General features: G+C 45.9%; 1 pseudogene; it reads left to right on the top strand.

The window, feature by feature from the left end:
* The window catches only part of LOC135536056 (heat shock 70 kDa protein 14-like), a 29,318-nt pseudogene that overhangs the window by 7,648 nt on the left and 760 nt on the right, over positions 1-20,910 (top strand).

Raw genomic sequence — 20,910 nt, 5'->3', positions numbered from 1 at the left:
TACCCCTATTAGACTCTCAGTCATTAACCCTTTACCCCCTATTAGACTCTCAGTGATTAACCCTCTACCCCTATTAGACTCTCAGTGATTAACCCTCTACCCCCTATTAGACTCTCAGTGATTAACCCTTTACCCCTATTAGACTCTCAGTGATTAACCTGGTATACCTGGCTCTATTAGACTCTCAGTGATTAACCTGGTATACCTGGCTCTATTAGACTCTCAGTGATCAACCCTCTACCCCCTATTAGACTCTCAGTGATTAACCTGGTATACCTGGCTCTATTAGACTCAGTGATTAACCTGGTATACCTGGCTCTATTAGACTCTCAGTGATTAACCTGGTATACCTGGCTCTATTAGACTCTCAGTGATTAACCCTTTACCCCCTATTAGACTCTCAGTGATTAACCCTCTACCCCCTATTAGACTCTCAGTGATTAACCTGGTATACCCGTCTCTATTAGACTCAGTGATTAACCCTTTACCCCCTATTAGACTCTCAGTGATCAACCTGGTATACCTGGCTCTATTAGACTCAGTGATTAACCCTCTACCCCCTATTAGACTCAGTGATCAACCTGGTATACCTGGCTCTATTAGACTCTCAGTGATTAACCTGGTATACCTGGCTCTATTTGACTACCTAACACTGTTCTCAGTGATTAACATGTCTGACTACCTAACACCACGTTATGAGTGATATTGTGTAATAGAGAAGCTGATGTGTCTCAGGTTGTCAACAAGGGAGAAGCCAGTGTATGAGATGACTGGAGAGATGACCAGACATGTGGCTCCCCAAGATGTTGCCAAGCTGATCCTACACAAGATGAAAGGTTAGCACACAGTCCCAATTTTCCCCCTGACGCTATGCACTAGTGGAGATCCCAGATGATTGAATGGGCCTAAGCAATATGGTAGCCTATCAGGGAGCAACTTAAAACTATTGTCAAACTACTTCCACATGTGAAAACATGTCAGCTCTCCAGCGGGGGGAGGGTGTAGTACTACAGGTCCACTTGGAACTGGGCCACCCTCCCATCTATTGTTGTTTCCATAGAGACGGCTCAGTCGGCCTTGGGCGCTGATGTCACAGAGGCTGTCATCACTGTCCCCTTTGAGTTCGCACATGCTCAGAAGTCTGCGTTGAGGGCGGCTGCGGAGGCCGCAGGGTTCCGTGTGTTGAGGCTGATCCACGAGCCAGCTGCTGCTCTACTGGCCTACGGAATCGGACAGGACTGCCCCTCTGGGAAGAGGTACACACTACTCCTTCTTGTGTATGAACTACAGGTCGACCGATATATTGGACAAACAAAAAAGCCCATACTGAATTAATCGGCTGATTTTTATATGTATGTTTGTAATAATGACAATTACAACAATACTGAATGAACACTTATTTTAACTTAATACATCTATTTAAGTCTTATAAATAATTATATGTTCAATTTGGTTTAAATAATGTAAAAATGCAGTGTTTGAGGAGAAAGTGCAATATGTGCCATGTAAAAAAGCTAACGTTTAAGTTCCTTGCTGAGAACATATGAAAGCTGGTGGTTCAATATTCCCAGATAAGAAGTTTTAGGTTGTAGTTATTATAGGAATTGCGTTGACATTTTCTCTCTACCATTTGTATTTCACCTTTTGACTATTGGATGTTTATATAGGCACGAGTATTGCCAGCCTAATCTCAGGAGTTGATAGGCTTGAAGTCATAAACAGCGCTGTGCTTCAAGCATGCTAAGAGCTGCTGGCAAACGCAGTAAAGTGCTGTTTGAATGAATGCTTATGAGCCTGCTGCTGCCTACCACCACTCAGACCGCTTCATCAAATCATAGACTTAATCATAATAAACACACAGAAATATGTAGCTTTGGTCATTAATATGGTAAAATCTGAACTATCATTTCGAAAACAAAACGTTTATTCTTTCAGTGAAATGCGGAACCGTCCTTAGTTAATATTGCCTGCGAACATGAATTTCGTTTAACTAAATATGCAGGTTTAAAAAATATATACTTCTGTGTGTTGATTTTAAGGAAGGAATTGATGTTTATGGTTCGGTACATTTGTGCAAAGATTGCTTTTTTTCGGCAATGCACTTTTGTTAAATCATCACCCGTTTGGTGATTCGATGATAAATTAAAAGGCACGGCATTGATTATATGCAACGCAGGACAAGCTGTTTAACCTTGTAATATCATCAACCATGTGTAGCTAACTAGGGTTATGTTAAGATGGATTTTTAATGATATTAATCCGTCAACCTATAGTGGTGTGAACTGGTGTATGTATAAACTGGTGTGTGTGTGTGTGTAGCCATGTCCTGGTGTATAAACTAGGTGGGACGTCTCTGAGTGTGACGGTGCTGCAGGTGAATGGTGGAATGTTCCGGGTTCTGAACACCCACACAGACCACAGCATCGGAGGAGAGAGCTTCACAAGCGCCCTGGCACAGCACCTGGCTGCAGAGTTCAAACGGTAACACACACACCTGGTGCAGAGTTCAAACGGTAACACACACACACCTGGTGCAGAGTTCAAACGGTAACACACACACACCTGGTGCAGAGTTCAAGTGGAACTGACAGCATTTTATCAACATGAAATGGTATAACAATCTGTTCATAGACCCCTGGATGAATGAGTTGTTTTTAGTTTGTACATATTCTGACCAGTGACCATTTGGATGGGGGCACTCCCATTTTCACACTTTCATAGAAGGTAGGGATGACGTCCGCGTGCCTCCCAGCTGAAACTCTTCCATAGGGTTATTATATTATGACCACATTTGGTGACGTTTTGGACTTCGGTGAGGGTTTTCTAGAGGTGAGCCGATGTCTACGGTCCATCGTCGGTGATTGGTCAACAGTAGAGGGATTCTTCATTAAAGTCTTTGTTGTCATTCAACGACGGATGACTTGTTTTCATTGATAAAAACTTTACCAAACTATTAGTTAGATGTCAAATTGCGCAACTAAGATCTCCTCTGAAAAATGTCAAGTTAATTAAGGAAGCCTATATTGGCGTCTCCTTCATTTTCAAGTGAAGTTCAGTATGCTAGCACACTCGTTTGGTTTGCTATTTGGCCAGCTGAACTGAAGCATGCTGATGCCCGGCCTGTGGGCTCCCCCCGGCCTGTGGGCTCCCCCCGGCCTGTGGGCTCCCCCCGGCCTGTGGGCTCCCCCCGGCCTGTGGGCTCCCCCCGGCCACAGTCTTGTAGTGGATGCGAGCTTCAACTGGAAGCCAGCGGGGTGACATGGGAGAAGGTATTCCCCTACATCTGATCCCCTGGTTTTAAAGGTGTCTGTCTGTCTGCAGGTCGTTTAAACAGGATGTTAGTAGTAACGCGCGGGCCATGTTGAAGCTGATGAACGGAGCAGACATGGCCAAACATTCTCTCTCCACGCTGGGTTCTGCTAATTGCTTTGTTGACTCGCTACACGACGGCATGGACTTCGACTGCAACATCTCCAGGTGACTACACTACCCACAAACCCCTGCTCTCTTACCCACCGCAATGTGTATTTTTATTTATTTAACTAGCTAAGTCGGTTAAGAACATTCTCATTTCCAATGACTGCCGAACCCGAATAACTCTGGGCCAATTATGCGCCGCCTTATGGGACTTCCGATCGCGGCCGGTTGTGAGCCCTGAATGGAACCCGGGTCTGTAATGACGCCTCTCGTACTGCGATGCACAATCCCCCTCTTCATGGGGTGGCAGCGTAGCCTCGTGGTTAGAGCGTTGGCCTAGTAATCGGAAGGTTGCAAGTTTAAACCCCCGAGCTAACAAGGTACAAATATGTCGTTCTGCCCCTGAACAGGCAGTTAACCCACTGTTCCTAGGCCGTCATTGAAAATAAGAATTTGTTCTTAACTGACTTGCCTAGTTAAATAAAGGTTAAAAAAATAATAATAATTAAAAAAAATACAATGCCACAGGAAAGTCACACTTTTTTTTTTTTTTTCCTCTCAGGGCCCGTTTTGAGCTGCTGTGTTCTTCCCTGTTCAACAAGAGTGTCCAACCAATCAGAAGCCTGCTGGAGACGACTGGGCTCTCTACTAGCGACATCAACAAGGTAACCCTGACCTACCCAACATGGGTTTGGAAGATGCCATGGCACAGTGCTCTGTAAATACTGGACATATAGTTAAAAAAAAATGTATAAGGTAGTATAAAGTATGTATTTTTTTGGGGGGGGGTTACGTGTCAACTTGTTTGACTTTATCCCTCGCTAGTTTGGCTTTCTCCGACAACAGAATGTTTGGCAAAACAAATCATTATTTCACCTGAGAAACATCACCTGACTCCTGCTCTCTCTAAACCTGAGAGGTCACCTTCCGACTAGATTACTGCAATGCTCTCCTTGGTGGGCCTCAAAAAGCATCCACAGGCTGCAGCTTGGGCAGAACAGTCCTTACAGGAACCCAGAAATCAATGAAATGTGTTTATAAAGCCCTTATAACATCAGCTGATGTCACAGTGCTGTACAGAAACCCAGCCTAAAACACCAAGCAATGCAGGTGTAGAAGCACGGTGGCTAGGAAAAACTCCCTGGAAAGGCCGGAACCGAGGAAGAAACCTAGAGGAACCAGGCTATGAGGGGTGGCCAGTCCTCTTCTGGCTGTGCCGGGTAGAGATTATAACAGAACATGGCCAAGATGTTCAGCATGGTCAAATAATAATAATCAGTGGTTGTAGAGGGTGCAACAGGTCAGCACCTTAGGAGTAAATGTCAGTTGGCTTTTCATAGCCGATCATTCAGAGTATCTCTACCGCTCCTGCTGTCTCTATAGAGTTGAAAACAGCAGGTCTGGGACAGGTAGCACGTCCGGTGAACAGGTCAGGGTTCCATAGCCGCAGGCAGAACAGTTGAAACTGGAGAGGCAGCACGGCCAGGTGGACTTGGGACAGCAAGGAGTCATCATGCCAGGTAGTCCTGAGGCATGGTCCTAGGACTCAGGTCCCTGAGAGAGAGAGAGAAGGAAAGGGAGAAGGCAGACCATTCCATAAAAATGGAGGTCAAAAGGAGAAAGCCCTGCCTCCAGCTGTTTGCTAAGCAATTCTAGGGACAATTAGGAGGCCTGCGTCTTGTGACCGTAGCGTACGTGTAGGTATGTACGGTAGGACCAAATCAGAGAGATGGGTAGGAGCAAGCCCATGTAATGCTTTGTCGGTTAGCAGTAAAACCTTGAAATCAGCCCTTGTTTTGACAGGAAGCCAGTGTAGGGAGGCTAGCACTGGAGTAATATGATCAATTTATTTTGGTTCTAGTCAGGATTCTAGCAGCCGTATTTAGCACTAACTGAAGTTTATTTAGTGCTTTATCCGGGTTGCCGGAAAGTAGAGCATTGCAGTAGTCTAACCTAGAAGTAACAAAAGCATGGATTCATTTTTCATCATTTTTGGACAGAAAGTTTCTGATTTTTGCAATGTTACGTAGATGGAAAAAAGCTGTCCTTGAAACAGTCTTGATATGTTCGTCAAGAGAGATCAGGGTCCAGAGTAACGCTGAGGTCCTTCAGTTTTATTTGAGACGACTGTACAACCATTAAGATTAATTGTCAGATCCAACAGAAGATCTCTTTGGTTCTTGGTACCTAGAACAAGCATCTCTGTTTTGTCCGCGTTTAACAGTAGAACATTTGCAGCCATCCACTTCCTTATGTCTGAAACACAGGCTTCCAAGAGGGCAATTTTGGGGCTTCACCATGTTTCATCGAAATGTACAGCTGTGTGTCATCCGCATAGCAGTGAAAGTTAACATTAGGTTTCTGAATGACATCACCAAGAGGTAAAATAGAGAAAACAATAGTGGTCCTAAAACAAAGCCTTGAGGAACACCGACATTTACAGTTGATTTGTCAGAGGACAAACCATCCACAGACAAACGGATATATGTCCGATAGATAAGATTTAAACCAGGCCAGAACTTGTCCGTGTAAACCAATTTGGGTTTCCAATCTCTCCAAGAATGCGGTGATCGATGGTATCAAAAGCAGCACTAAGGTCTAGGAGCACGAGGACAAATGCAGAGTGTCAGTCTGACGCCATTAAAAGGTAATTTACCACCTTCACAAGTACAGTCTCAGTGCTATGATGGGGTCTGAAACCAGACTGAAGCGTTTTGTATACATTGTTTGTCTTCAGGAGGGCAGTGAATTGCTTCTCAACAGCTTTTTCAATTTGTTTTTGAGGGGAATAGGAGATTCGATATAGGCCGATTAGTTAAAAAAATATTTTCTGGGTCAAGGTTTGGCTTTTTAAAGAGAATTTATTACTGCCACTTTTAGTGAGTTTGGTACACATCCGGTGGATAGAGACGTTTATTATGTTCAACATAGGAGGGCCAAGCACAGGAAGCAGCTCTTTCATTAGTTTAGTTGGAATAGGGTCCAGTATGCAGCTTGAAGGTTTAGAGGCCATGATTATTTTCATCAATATGTCGAGATATACAGTGCCTTGCGAAAGTATTCGGTCCCCTTGAACTTTGAACTTTTGCCACATTTCAGGCTTCAAACATAAAGATATAAAACTGTATTTTTTTGTGAAGAATCAACAAGTGGGACACAATCATGAAGTGGAATGACATTTATTGGATATTTCAAACTTTTTTAACAAATCAAAAAACTGAAAAATTGGGCGTGCTCCTGATCCTAGAGTTGTGCAGACTCAGGACAACTGAGCTTTGGAGGAATATGCAGATTTAAAGAGGAGTCTGTAATTTGCTTTCTAAGGTTCATGATCTTTTCCTCAAAGAAGTTCATGAATTTATCACTGCTGAAGTGAAAGCCATCCTCACTTGGGGAATGCTGCTTTTTAGTTTTTAAAAATAAATTTAGGATTGTTCTTATTTTCCTCAATTAAGCTGGAAAAATAGGATGATCGAGCAGCAGTAAGGGCTCTTCGATACTGCACGGTACTGTCTTTCCAAGTTAGTCAGGAGACTTCCAGTTTGGTGTGGCGCCATTTCCGTTCCAATTTTCTGGAAGCTTGCTTCAGAGCTCGGGTATTTTCTGTATACCAGGGAGCTAGTTTCTTATGACAAATGTTTTTAGGGGTGCAACTGCGTCTAGGGTATTGCGCAAGGTTAAATTTAGTTCCTCAGTTAGGTGGTTAACTGATTTTTTTCCCTCTGACGTCCTTGGGTAGGCAGAGGGAGTCTGTAAGGGCATCGAGGAATCTGTTGTCTGAGAATTTATAGCATGACTTTTGATGCTCCTTGATTGGGGTCTGAGCAGATTATTTGTTGCGATTACAAAACATAATAAAATGGTGGTCCGATAGTCCAGGATTATGAGGAAAGACATTAAGATCCACAACATTTATTCCACGAGACAAAACTAGGTCCAGAGTGTGACTGTGAGTAGGTCCAGAGACATGTTGGACAAAACGCACTGAGTCGGTGATGGTTCCGAAAGCCTTTTGGAGTGGGTCTGTGGACTTTTTCATGTGAATATTAAAATTCCCAAAATTTGAATATCTGCTATGACTACAAGGTCTGCTAGGAATTCAGGGAACTCAGTGAGGAATGCTGCCCAGGAGGCCTGCAAACAGTAGCTATACAAAGTGATTGAGTAGGTTGCATAGATTTCATGACTAGAAGCTCAAAAGATGATAACTTTTTTTTTTTTTTTTTTTTTTTTTGTAAATTGAAATTTGCTATCGTAAATGTTAGAAACACCTCCGCATTTGCGGGATGCACGGGGGATTTGGTCACTAGTATAACCAGGAGGTGAGGCCTCATTTAACACAGTAAATTCATCAGGCTTAAGCCATGTTTCAGGCAGGCCAATCACATCAAGATTATAATTAGTTCATTGACTATAACTGCCTTGGAAGTGAGGGATCTAACATTAAGTAGCCCTATTTTGAGATGTGAGGTATTACAATCTCTTTCAATAATGGCAGGAATGGAGGAGGTCTTTATTCTAGTGAGATTGCTGAGGCGAACACCGCCATGTTTAGTTTTGCCCAACCTAGGTCGAGGCACAGACAGTCTCAATGGGGATAGCTGAGCTGACTACACTGACTGTGCTAGTGGCAGACTCCACTAAGCTTTCAGGCTGGCTCTCATTGTGGCGCTAGGGGAGTTCGAGCCCTGTCTATGCACCTCCCTCAACCGCAAGGCTCTCCAGAGGGTAGTGCAGTCTGCACAACGCAAATACTCATTTACAACTGGCCAAGATAAAACAAAGCAGGAGACTCTCCCTCACGAATGTTCAGCACCAGCTGTCAGAGCAGCTCACAGATCACTGCACCTGTACATAGCCCATCCAACTACCTCATCCCCATACTGTATTTATTTATTTATCTTGCACCTTTGCACCCCAGTATCTCTACTTGCACATTCATCTTCGGCACATCTATCTCTCCAGTGTTTAATTGCCAAATTGTAATTACTTTTAATAAAATAAACAAACTGAAATGGTCCACCCACACAGACCGTCTGGTGAAGAAGGCGCAGCAGCACCTCTTCAACCTCAGGAGACTGAAGAAATGTGGCTTGTCACCCAAAACCCTGACAAACTTTTACAGAGGCACAATTGAGAGCATCATGTCGGGTTGTATCACAGCCTGGTACAGCAACTGCACCACCCTCAACTGCAAGGCTCTCCAGAGGGTTGTGAGGTCTGCACAACGCATCACCGGGGGCAAACTACCTGCCCTCCAAGACACCTACACCACCCGATGTCACAGGAAGGCCATAAAGATCATCAATTACATTAATACCTTTTTATGGCTGCTGCCCCTGTACAGGGATCAACATCAGGGAAATGTCAGAGTGACAAGTAATAGTACTCGATAAAACTCAAACTTTCATTAAAACACCCATGCAGGGTACTCAATTAAAGCTACACTTGTTGTGAATCTAGCCAACATGTCAGATTTTTAAAATGCTTTTCGGCGAAAGCATGAGAAGCTATCTGATAGCATGCAACCCCGAAATACACGAAGGGGACGTAAACAAAATAATTTGCGTAGCCAGCGCTACACAAAACGCAGAAATAAAATATAAAACATTCATTACCTTTGACGAGCTTCTTTGTTGGCACTCCAATATGTCCCATAAACATCACAATTGGGTCTTTTTCTTCGATTAAATCGGTCCTTGTATACCCAAAATGTCCATTTATGAAGACCGTCTGATCCAGGAAAAAACTCAGTTTTCAAAACGCAACGTTTTTTAAAATTAAAAAAGTTGCCTTTAAACTTTGACAAAACACTTCAAACTACTTTTGTAATCCAACTTTAGGTATTAGTAAACGTTAATAATCGATCAAATTGATCACGGAGCGATCTGTATTCAATAGCAGCAAGTCAACAAATCATGGACGATTTTGTCTCTTCCATAACTTTCTCTTGTGTACTCGATGACAGGAAGTGCCTATTTCTCATTTCACCAAGGATTAACTTCAACCCAATTCCCAACACTGGCGACATCGTGCGGAAGCTGTAGGAACTGTAAACTGGGCGCTATCTATTTTCTCTTGCCATAGACAATACAGAGAACTGGCGGAGGGATGTTTTTTTTGTGAACAGTTTTTCCTTGGGGTTTTGCCTGTTACACACGTTCTGTTATAGTCACAGACATGATTTAACCAGTTTTAGAAACTTCAGAGTGTTTTCTATCCACACATACGATTTTTAACAAAAAGCTGAGAAAATTCACACGCTCTTTAAGAGGATATATATTATTAACCGCCCGAGCCACTGCCTGTTCACCCCCTATCAGCCAGAAGGCGAGGTCAGCACAGGTGCATCAAAGCTGGGACCGAGAAACTGAAAAACAGCTTCTATCTCAAGGCCATCAGACTGCTAAACAGCCACCACTAACTCAGAGTGCCTGCTGCCTACATTGATGCCCAATCACTGGCCACTTTAATAAATGAATCACTGGTCACATTAAACATTGCCACTCTAAATAATGGCACTTTAATAATGTCTACATACATTACTCATCACATTTACATACAGTTGAAGTCGGAAGTTTACATACACATTAGCCAAATACATTTAAACTCAGTTTTTCACAAGTCTTGACCAAGTAAAAATTCCCCATCTTAGGCGAGTTAAGATCACTTTATTTTAAGAATGTGAAATGTCAAAATAATTGTAGAGAATTATTTTTTTCCATCACATTCCCAGTGGGTCAGAAGTTTATATTCACTCAATTAGAATTTGGTAGCATTGCCTTTAAATTGTTTATCTTGGGTCAAATGTTTCTGGTAGCCTTCCACAAGCTTCCCACAATAAGTTGGGTGAATTTTGGCCCATTCCTCCAGACAGAGCTGGTGTAACTGAGTCAGGTTTGCAGGTCTCCTTGCTTGCACACACTTTTTCAGTTCTGTCCACAAATTTTCTATAGGATTGAGGTCAGGGCTTTGTGATGGCCACCCCAATACCTTGAATTTGTTGTCCTCTACTGGCTCCAGGTCATCGATAAGTAAATAAGGCAGGGCTTTACCTAGCAAATACTTTATCTCTGCTCACTGGTCACCATAGCAGCATGTGCTCCAGCAGGTATATTTCACTGGTCACCCCCAAAGCCAATTCCTCCTTTGGCTGCCATTCCTTCCAGTTCTCTGCTGCCAATGACTGGATCGAATCGCAAAAATCACTGAAGCTGGGGTCTCTCCCCCTCAAACTTTAAGCTTCAGCTGTCTTAGCAGCTTACCGATGGCCGTGTACAGTGAATCTGTAAATAGCACAGGCTACCTCATCCCCATATTATTACTTACTGGGGTGCAAAAGAGCAAGGGGTATCTCTACTTGCACATCTATCACTCCAGTATTAATGCTAAATTGTAATTATTTTCACCTCGAGGGCCTATTTATTGCCTTTCCTCCTTACTACATTTGCACACACTGTATCTAGATGTTTCTATTGTTATTGACTGTATGTTTGTTTATTCCATGTGTTACTCTGTTGTAGCACTGCTTTGTTTTATCTTGGCCAGGTCGCTGAACTTGTTCTCAACTGGCCGACCTGGTTAAATAAAGGTGAAATAAGAACTTGTTCTTAACCGACTTGCCTAGTTCAATAAAATAAATAACCCCGACATGAGAAATCAAATGGAACCCTGTTTACAACTTTGTACAGAAAAGAAACAGACAGAAATACTATATTACAGGGGGACATCCTGAGCCATTAAAGGAGGACTTCCAAGAGGCCAGTTTTTCAGACTGAGTCCTCTGAGTGGCGTATACGACAATCTAGACAAAGCAGTGGAGATGGACAGCAGGTTTCTAAGAGGCTGTTCTCCACAATGTGTGGAAGAAGCTCTTAATGTGGCATAGTGGAAAACAGATGAACAATACCCACGAGGTAAAGAACACTCTGGAATGTTCACCACCACAGACTGAACTCTCAGTGGGAGATGCTGTCAAACACTGGCATGTTTTATCATGGGACCATATGAGATGCTGTCAAACACTGGCATGTTTTATCATGGGACCATATGAGATGCTGTCAAACACTGGCATGTTTTATCATGGGACCGTATGAGATGCTGTCAAACACTGGCATGTTTTATCATGGGACCATATGAGATGCTGTCAAACACTGGCATGTTTTATCATGGGACCATATGAGATGCTGTCAAACACTGGCATGTTTTATCATGGGACCATATGAGATGCTGTCGAACACTGGCATGTTTTATCATGGGACCATATGAGATGCTGTCAAACACTGGCATGTTTTATCATGGGACCGTATGAGATGCTGTCAAACACTGGCATGTTTTATCATGGGACCATATGAGATGCTGTCAAACCCTGGCATGTTTTATCATGGGACCGTATGAGATGCTGTCAAACACTGGCATGTTTTATCATGGGACCGTATGAGATGCTGTCAAACACTGGCATGTTTTATCATGGGACCATATGAGATGCTGTCAAACACTGGCATGTTTTATCATGGGACCATATGAGATGCTGTCAAACACTGGCATGTTTTATCATGGGACCATATGAGATGCTGTCAAACACTGGCATGTTTTATCATGGGACCATATGAGATGCTGTCAAACACTGGCATGTTTTATCATGGGACCATATGAGATGCTGTCAAACACTGGCATGTTTTATCATGGGACCATATGAGATGCTGTCAAACCCTGCATGTTTTATCATGGGACCATATGAGATGCTGTCAAACACTGGCATGTTTTATCATGGGACCATATGAGATGCTGTCAAACACTGGCATGTTTTATCATGGGACCATATGAGATGCTGTCAAACACTGGCATGTTTTATCATGGGACCATATGAGATGCTGTCAAACACTGGCATGTTTTATCATGTGTCGTGTTCAATGAAGGCCTCCAGTAGCCTATATGTGGTGTTCAATGAAGGCCTCCAGTAGCCTATATGTGGTGTTCAATGAAGGCCTCCAGTAGCCTATATGTGGTGTTCAATGAAGGCCTCCAGTAGGCAATGAAGGCCTCCAGTAGCCTATATGTGGTGTTCAATGAAGGCCTCCAGTAGCCTATATGTGGTGTTCAATGAAGGCCTCCAGTAGCCTATATGTGGTGTTCAATGAAGGCCTCCAGTAGCCTATATGTGGTGTTCAATGAAGGCCTCCAGTAGCCTATATGTGGTGTTCAATGAAGGCCTCCAGTAGCCTATATGTGGTGTTCAATGAAGGCCTCCAGTAGCCTATGTGGTGTTCAATGAAGGCCTCCAGTAGCCTATATGTGGTGTTCAATGAAGGCCTCCAGTAGCCTATATGTGGTGTTCAATGATGGCCTCCAGTAGCCTATATGTGGTGTTCAATGATGGCCTCCAGTAGCCTATATGTGGTGTTCAATGAAGGCCTCCAGTAGCCTATATGTGGTGTTCAATGAAGGCCTCCAGTAGCCTATATGTGGTGTTCAATGATGGCCTCCAGTAGCCTATATGTGGTGTTCAATGATGGCCTCCAGTAGCCTATATGTGGTGTTCAATGATGGCCTCCAGTAGCCTATATGTGGTGTTCAATAAAATTTTATTTGTCACATACACATGGTTAGCAGATGTTAATGTGAGTGTAGCGAAATGCTTGTGCTTCTAGTTCCGACAATGCAGTAATAACCAACAAGTAATCTAACTAACAATTCCTAATCTACTGTTTTATACACAGTGTAAGGGGATAAAGAATATGTACATAAGGATATATGAGTGAGTGATGGTAGAGAGCAGCACATGTGAGATGAATATGTAAACAAAGTGGCATAGTTAAAGTGGCTAGTGATACATGTATTACATAAGGATGCAGTAGATGATCGAGTACAGTATATACGTATACATATGAGATGAATAATGTAGGGTATGTAAACATTATATTAAGTAGCATTGTTTAAAGTGGCTAGTGATATATTTTACATCAATTCCCATTATTAAAGTGTCTGGAGTTGAGTCAGTGTGTTGGTAGCAGCCACTCAATGTTAGTGGTGGCTGTTTAACAGCCTGATGGCCTTGAGATAGAAGCTGTTTTTCAGTCTCTCGGTCCCAGCTTTGATGCACCTGTACTGACCTCACCTTCTGGATGATGGAGGGGTGAACAGGCAGTGGCTCGGGTGGTTGATGTCCTTGATGATCTTTATGGCCTTCCTGTGACACCGGGTGGTGTAGGTGTCCTGGAGGGCAGGTAGTTTGCCCCCGGTGATGCGTTGTGCAGACCTCACTACCCTCTGGAGCCTTAAGGTTGTGGGCGGAGCAGTTGCCGTACCAGGCGGTGATACAGCCCGCCAGGATGCTCTCGATTGTGCATCTGTAGAAGTTTGAGTGCTTTTGGTGACAAGCCAAATTTCTCCAGCCAACTGAGGTTGAAGAGGCGCTGCTGCGCCTTCTTCACGATGCTGTCTGTGTGGGTGGGCCAATTCAGTTTGTCTGTGATGTGTATGCCGAGGAACGTAACTTACTACCCTCTCCACTACTGTTCCATCGATGTGGATAGGGGGGGTGTTCCTTCTGTTTCCTGAAGTCCACAATCATCTCCTTAGTTTTGTTGACGTTGAGTGTGAGGTTATTTTCTTGACACCACACTACGAGGGCCCTCACCTCCTCCCTGTAGGCCGTCGTCGTTGTTGGTAATCAAGCCTACCACTTGTGTCGTCCGCAAACTTGATGATTGAGTTGGAGCGTGCGTGGCCACGCAGTCATGGGTGAACAGGGAGTACAGGAGAGGGCTCAGAACGCACCCTTGTGGGGCCCCAGTGTTGAGGATCAGCGGGGTGGAGATGTTGTTACCTACCCTCACCACCTGGGGGCGGCCCGTCAGGAAGTCCAGTACCCAGTTGCACAGGGGCGGGGTCGAGACCCAGTGTCTCGAGCTTGATGACGAACTTGGAGGGTACTATGGTGTTAAATGCTGAGCTGTTGTCGATGAACAGCATTCTCACATAGTTATTCCTCTTGTCCAGATGGGTTAGGGCAGTGTGGTTGAGATTGCATCGTCTGTGGACCTATTTGGGCGGTAAGCAAATTGGAGTGGGTCTAGGGTGTCAGGTAGGGTGGAGGTGATATGGTCCTTGACTAGTCTCTCAAAGCACTTCATGATGACGGAAGTGAGTGCTACGGGGCGGTAGTCGTTTAGCTCGGTTACCTTAGCTTTCTTGGGAACAGGAACAATGGTGGCCCTCTTGAAGCATGTGGGAACAGCAGACTGGGATTGATTGAATATGTCTGTAAACACACCAGCCAGCTGGTCTGCACATGCTCTGAGGGTGCAGCTGGGGATGCCGTCTGGGCCTGCAGCCTTGCGAGGTTAACACATTTAAATGTTTTACTCACCTCGGCCGCAGTGAAGGAGAGTCTGCATGTTTTGGTTGCGGGCCGTGTCATTGGCACTGTATTGTCCTCAAAGTGGGCAAAAAGTTATTTTGTCTGCCTGGGAGCAAGGCATCCTGTCCGTGACTGGGCTGGATTTCTTTTTGTAATCCGTGATTGACTGTAGACCCTGCCACATACCTCTTGTGTCTGAACCGTTGAATTGAGATTCTACTTTGTCTCTATACTGACGCTTAGCTTGTTTGATTGCTTTGCGGAGGGAATAGCTACACTGTTTGTATTTGGTCATGCTTACCTGATTTAAAAGCAGTGGTTCGCGGTTTCAGTTTCACGCTAATGCTGCCATCAATCCACGGTTTCTGGTTTGGGAATGTTTTAATCGTTGCTTTGGGAACGACTTCTTCAACGCACGTTCTAATGAACTCGCTCACCGAATCAGCGTATTCGTCAATGTTGTTGTCTGACGCAATACGAAACATATCCCAGTCCACCTGATGGAAGCAGTCTTGGATTGTGGAATCAGATTGGTTGGACCAGCGTTGGACAGACCTCAGCGTGGGAGCTTCTTGTTTTAGTTTCTGTCTGTAGGCAGGGAGCAACAAAATGGAGTCGTGGTCAGCTTTTCCGAGGGCAGGGCCTTATATGCATCGCGGAAGTTCGAATAGCAATGAGTTTTTTTTTTTATTGATGACTAGCCAGGGGCACGCTCCAAGACTCAGACATCATTACAGATAGCCAGGGACACGCTCCAACACTCAGACATCTTTACAGATAGCCAGGGCACGCTCCAACACTCAGACATCATTACAGATAGCCAGGGACACGCTCCAACACTCCGACATCATTACAGATAGCACCGGGCACGCTCCAACACTCAGACATCATTACAGATAGCCAGGGGCACGCTCCAACACTCAGACATCATTACAGATAGCCAGGGGCACGCTCCAACACTCAGACATCATTACAGATAGCCAGGGACACGCATCCAACACACAGACATCATTACAGATAGCACCGGGCACGCTCCAACACTCAGACATCATTACAGATAGCCAGGGCACGCTCCAACACTCAGACATCATTACAGATAGCCAGGGACACGCTCCAACACTCAGACATCATTACAGATAGCCAGGGACACGCTCCAACACTCAGACATCATTACAGATAGCCAGGGACACGCTCCAACACTCCGACATCATTACAGATAGCACCGGGCACGCTCCAACACTCAGACATCATTACAGATAGCCAGGGGCACGCTCCAACACTCAGACATCATTACAGATAGCCAGGGGGGCACGCTCCAACACTCAGACATCATTACAGATAGCCAGGGACACGCTCCAACACACAGACATCATTACAGATAGCACCGGGCACGCTCCAACACTCAGACATCATTACAGATAGCCAGGGACACGCTCCAACACTCAGACATCATTACAGATAGCCAGGGACACACTCCAACACTCAGACATCATTACAGATAGCCAGGGACACGCTCCAACACTCAGACATCATTACAGATAGCCAGGGACACACTCCAACACTCAGACATCATTACAGATAGCCAGGGACACACTCCAACACTCAGACATCATTACAGATAGCACCGGGCACACTCCAACACTCAGACATCATTACAGATAGCCAGGGACACGCTCCAACACTCAGACATCATTACAGATAGCCAGGGGCACACTCCAACACTCAGACATCATTACAGATAGCCAGGGGCACGCATCCAACACTCAGACATCATTACAGATAGCCAGGGACACGCTCCAACACTCAGACATCATTACAGATAGCCAGGGACACGCTCCAACACTCAGACATCATTACAGATAGCCAGGGACACGCTCCAACACTCAGACATCATTACAGATAGCCAGGGACACGCTCCAACACTCAGACATCATTACAGATAGCCAGGGGCACGCTCCAACACTCAGACATCATTACAGATAACCAGGGACACGCTCCAACACTCAGACATCATTACAGATAGCCAGGGACACGCTCCAACACTCAGACATCATTACAGATAGCCAGGGACACGCTCCAACACTCAGACATCATTACAGATAGCCAGGGACACGCTCCAACACTCAGACATCATTACAGATAGCACCGGGCACGCTCCAACACTCAGACATCATTACAGATAGCCAGGGGCACGCTCCAACACTCAGACATCATTACAGATAGCCAGGGGCACGCTCCAACACTCAGACATCATTACAGATAGCCAGGGGCACGCTCCAACACTCAGACATCATTACAGATAGCCAGGGACACGCTCCAACACTCAGACATCATTACAGATAGCACCGGGACACGCTCCAACACTCAGACATCATTACAGATAGCCAGGGACACGCTCCAACACTCAGACATCATTACAGATAGCCAGGGACACGCTCCAACACTCAGACATCATTACAGATAGCCAGGGGCACGCTCCAACACTCAGACATCATTACAGATAGCCAGGGGCACACTCCAACACTCAGACATCATTACAGATAGCCAGGGACACACTCCAACACTCAGACATCATTACAGATAGCCAGGGGCACGCTCCAACACTCAGACATCATTACAGATAGCCAGGGGCACGCTCCAACACTCAGACATCATTACAGATAGCCAGGGACACGCTCCAACACTCAGACATCATTACAGATAGCACCGGGCACACTCCAACACTCAGACATCATTACAGATAGCCAGGGACACGCTCCAACACTCAGACATCATTACAGATAGCCAGGGTCACGCTCCAACACTCAGACATCATTACAGATAGCCAGGGACACGCTCCAACACTCAGACATCATTACAGATAGCCAGGGGCACGCTCCAACACTCAGACATCTTTACAGATAGACTGGGACACGCTCCAACACTCAGACATCATTACAGATAGCCAGGGGCACGCTCCAACACTCCGACATCATTACAGATAGCCAGGGGCACGCTCCAACACTCAGACATCTTTACAGATAGACTGGGACACGCTCCAACACTCAGACATCATTACAGATAGCCAGGGGCACGCTCCAACACTCAGACATCATTACAGATAGCCAGGGGCACGCTCCAACACTCAGACATCATTACAGATAGCCAGGGGCACGCTCCAACACTCAGACATCATTACAGATAGCCAGGGGCACGCTCCAACACTCAGACATCATTACAGATAGCCAGGGGCACGCTCCAACACTCAGACGTCTTTACAGATAGCCCGGGGCATGGAGTAGGGATGCAGTAGGGATGCAGTAGGGATGACCATATTCTCATATGCCCACCCTGCACAGATCTCCCCCTCTCCATTTTAACAATGTGTTCCAGGTGGTTCTCTGTGGGGGGTTTAACACTGTGTTCCAGGTGGTTCTCTGTGGGGGTTTAACACTGTTCCAGGTGGTTCTCTGCGGGGGTTTAACACTGTTCCAGGTGGTTCTCTGCGGGGGTTTAACACTGTTCCAGGTGGTTCTCTGCGGGGGTTTAACACTGTTCCAGGTGGTTCTCTGCGGGGGGTTTAACACTGTGTTCCAGGTGGTTCTCTGTGGGGGGTTTAACACTGTGTTCCAGGTGGTTCTCTGCGGGGGTTTAACACTATGTTCCAGGTGGTTCTCTGCGGGGGTTTAACAATGTGTTCCAGGTCGTTCTCTGCGGGGGTTTAACAATGTGTTCCAGGTCGTTCTCTGCGGGGGGTTTAACAATGTGATCCATGTGGTTCTCTGCGGGGGGTTTAACACTATGTTCCAGGTGGTTCTCTGCGGGGGTTTAACACTGTTCCAGGTGGTTCTCTGCGGAGGGTTTAACACTGTATGTTCCAGGTGGTTCTCTGCGGGGGCTCTGCGAGGATTCCTCGGCTGCAGCAGATGATCAAAGATCTGTTCGCTGACGTGGAGCTGCTCAGCTCCGCCCCTCCTGATGAGGTCATAGCGGTCGGCGCAGCGATGGAGGCGGGCCTTCTAGTCGGGCGGGAGATTGGCTCCTCCCCAGAGTCTGTTACCGTGGAAGCCTGTGTCTCAGACATTCTGCTCAAGGTACACACACACACACACACACACACACACACACACACACACACACACACACACAGAGGTCAGTGACTAATAGAGCAGCCTCTGATTGTCTAATCTGTGTGATTGACAGGAGGTGGATGAAACAGGGGCTGAAGTGTTCTCTGTGCTCCTCCCCTCGGGCACGCCCCTTCCTGCTCGGCGACATCACATCCTGTCTGGTCCTGGCCGCCTGGCATCCCTCTGTCTGGAGCTTTACCAGAAAACCACAGAGCAGCCAGAGAGACTGGCCAAGGTACGTAAACACACACAACCCCTCCACCAGAGAACCACCGAGACTGGCCAAGGTGCGTAAATACACACACCCCCTTCACCAGAGAACCAACAGATCTCTCTTACCTGCAGATTGTTCTGAGAGACCTGGAGACCAAAGAGGACAACCATGACATTGATGCCGTGGTGACCATGAAGAGGTAACACCCAGCAGCAGCTGTGGACTGGACCTTGTATTTGGACCGTTGTGTGTGTGTAACCTGTGTGTGTAACCTGTGTGTGTAACCTGTGTGTGTGTGTGTGTGTAACCTGTGTGTGTGTGTGTGTGTGTGTAACCTGTGTGTGTGTGTGTAACCTGTGTGTGTGTGTGTAACCTGTGTGTGTGTGTGTAACCTGTGTGTGTGTGTGTGTGTAACCTGTGTGTGTGTAACCTGTGTGTGTGTGTGTGTGTGTGTGTAACCTGTGTGTGTGTGTGTGTGTGTGTGTGTAACCTGTGTGTGTGTGTAACCTGTGTGTGTGTGTGTGTGTGTGTGTGTGTGTGTAACCTGTGTGTGTGTAACCTGTGTGTGTGTAACCTGTGTGTGTGTAACCTGTGTGTGTGTGTAACCTGTGTGTGTGTAACCTGTCTGTGTGTGTGTGTAACCTGTGTTTCAGCTGTGGACTGGACCTTGTATTTGGACTGTTGTGTGTGTGTGTGTGTAACCTGTGTGTGTGTAACCTGTGTGTGTGTGTGTGTAACCTGTGTGTGTGTGTGTAACCTGTGTGTGTGTGTGTAACCTGTGTGTGTGTGTGTAACCTGTGTGTGTGTAACCTGTGTGTGTAACCTGTGTGTGTGTGTAACCTGTGTGTGTAACCTGTGTGTAACGTGTGTGTGTGTGTAACGTGTGTGTGTGTGTAACGTGTGTGTGTGTGTGTAACCTGTGTGTGTGTGTGTAACCTGTGTGTGTGTGTGTAACCTGTGTGTGTAACCTGTGTGTAACCTGTGTGTGTAACCTGTGTGTGTAACCTGTGTGTGTGTGTGTGTGTGTAACCTGTGTGTGTGTGTGTGTGTGTAACGTGTGTGTGTGTGTGTAACGTGTGTGTGTGTGTGTAACCTGTGTGTGTGTGTGTAACCTGTGTGTGTGTGTGTGTGTAACCTGTGTGTGTGTGTGTGTGTGTGTGTAACGTGTGTGTGTGTAACCTGTGTGTGTGTGTGTGTGTGTGTGTAACCTGTGTGTGTGTGTGTGTGTAACGTGTGTGTGTGTAACCTGTGTGTAACGTGTGTGTGTGTGTAACCTGTGTGTGTGTAACCTGTGTGTGTGTGTAACGTGTGTGTGTAACCTGTGTGTGTGTAACCTGTGTGTGTGTGTGTGTGTGTGTGTGTGTAACCTGTGTGTGTGTGTGTGTGTAACCTGTGTGTTTCAGGGACGGGTCTCTCCATGTGAGCTGTGTGTGTGTAACCTGTGTGTGTTTCAGGGACGGGTCTCTCCATGTGAGCTGTGTGTGTGTTTCAGGGACGGGTCTCTCCATGTGAGCTGAGTGTGTGTGTGTTTCAGGGACGGGTCTCTCCATGTGAGCTGTGTGTGTGTTTCAGGGACGGGTCTCTCCATGTGAGCTGTGTGTGTTTTCAGGGACGGGTCTCTCCATGTGAGCTGTGTGTGTGTTTCAGGGACGGGTCTCTCCATGTGAGCTGTGTGTGTGTTTCAGGGACGGGTCTCTCCATGTGAGCTGTGTGTGTGTTTCAGGGACGGGTCTCTCCATGTGAGCTGTGTGTGTGTTTCAGGGACGGGTCTCTCCATGTGAGCTGTGTGTGTTTCAGGGACGGGTCTC

The sequence above is a fragment of the Oncorhynchus masou genome, unplaced genomic scaffold (assembly GCF_036934945.1).
Source record: "Oncorhynchus masou masou isolate Uvic2021 unplaced genomic scaffold, UVic_Omas_1.1 unplaced_scaffold_551, whole genome shotgun sequence".
In the NCBI taxonomy this organism is placed as follows: domain Eukaryota; kingdom Metazoa; phylum Chordata; class Actinopteri; order Salmoniformes; family Salmonidae; genus Oncorhynchus; species Oncorhynchus masou.
Note: the sequence above shows the minus strand (reverse complement) of the source record. Positions and strands in the feature narration are given on the sequence as shown.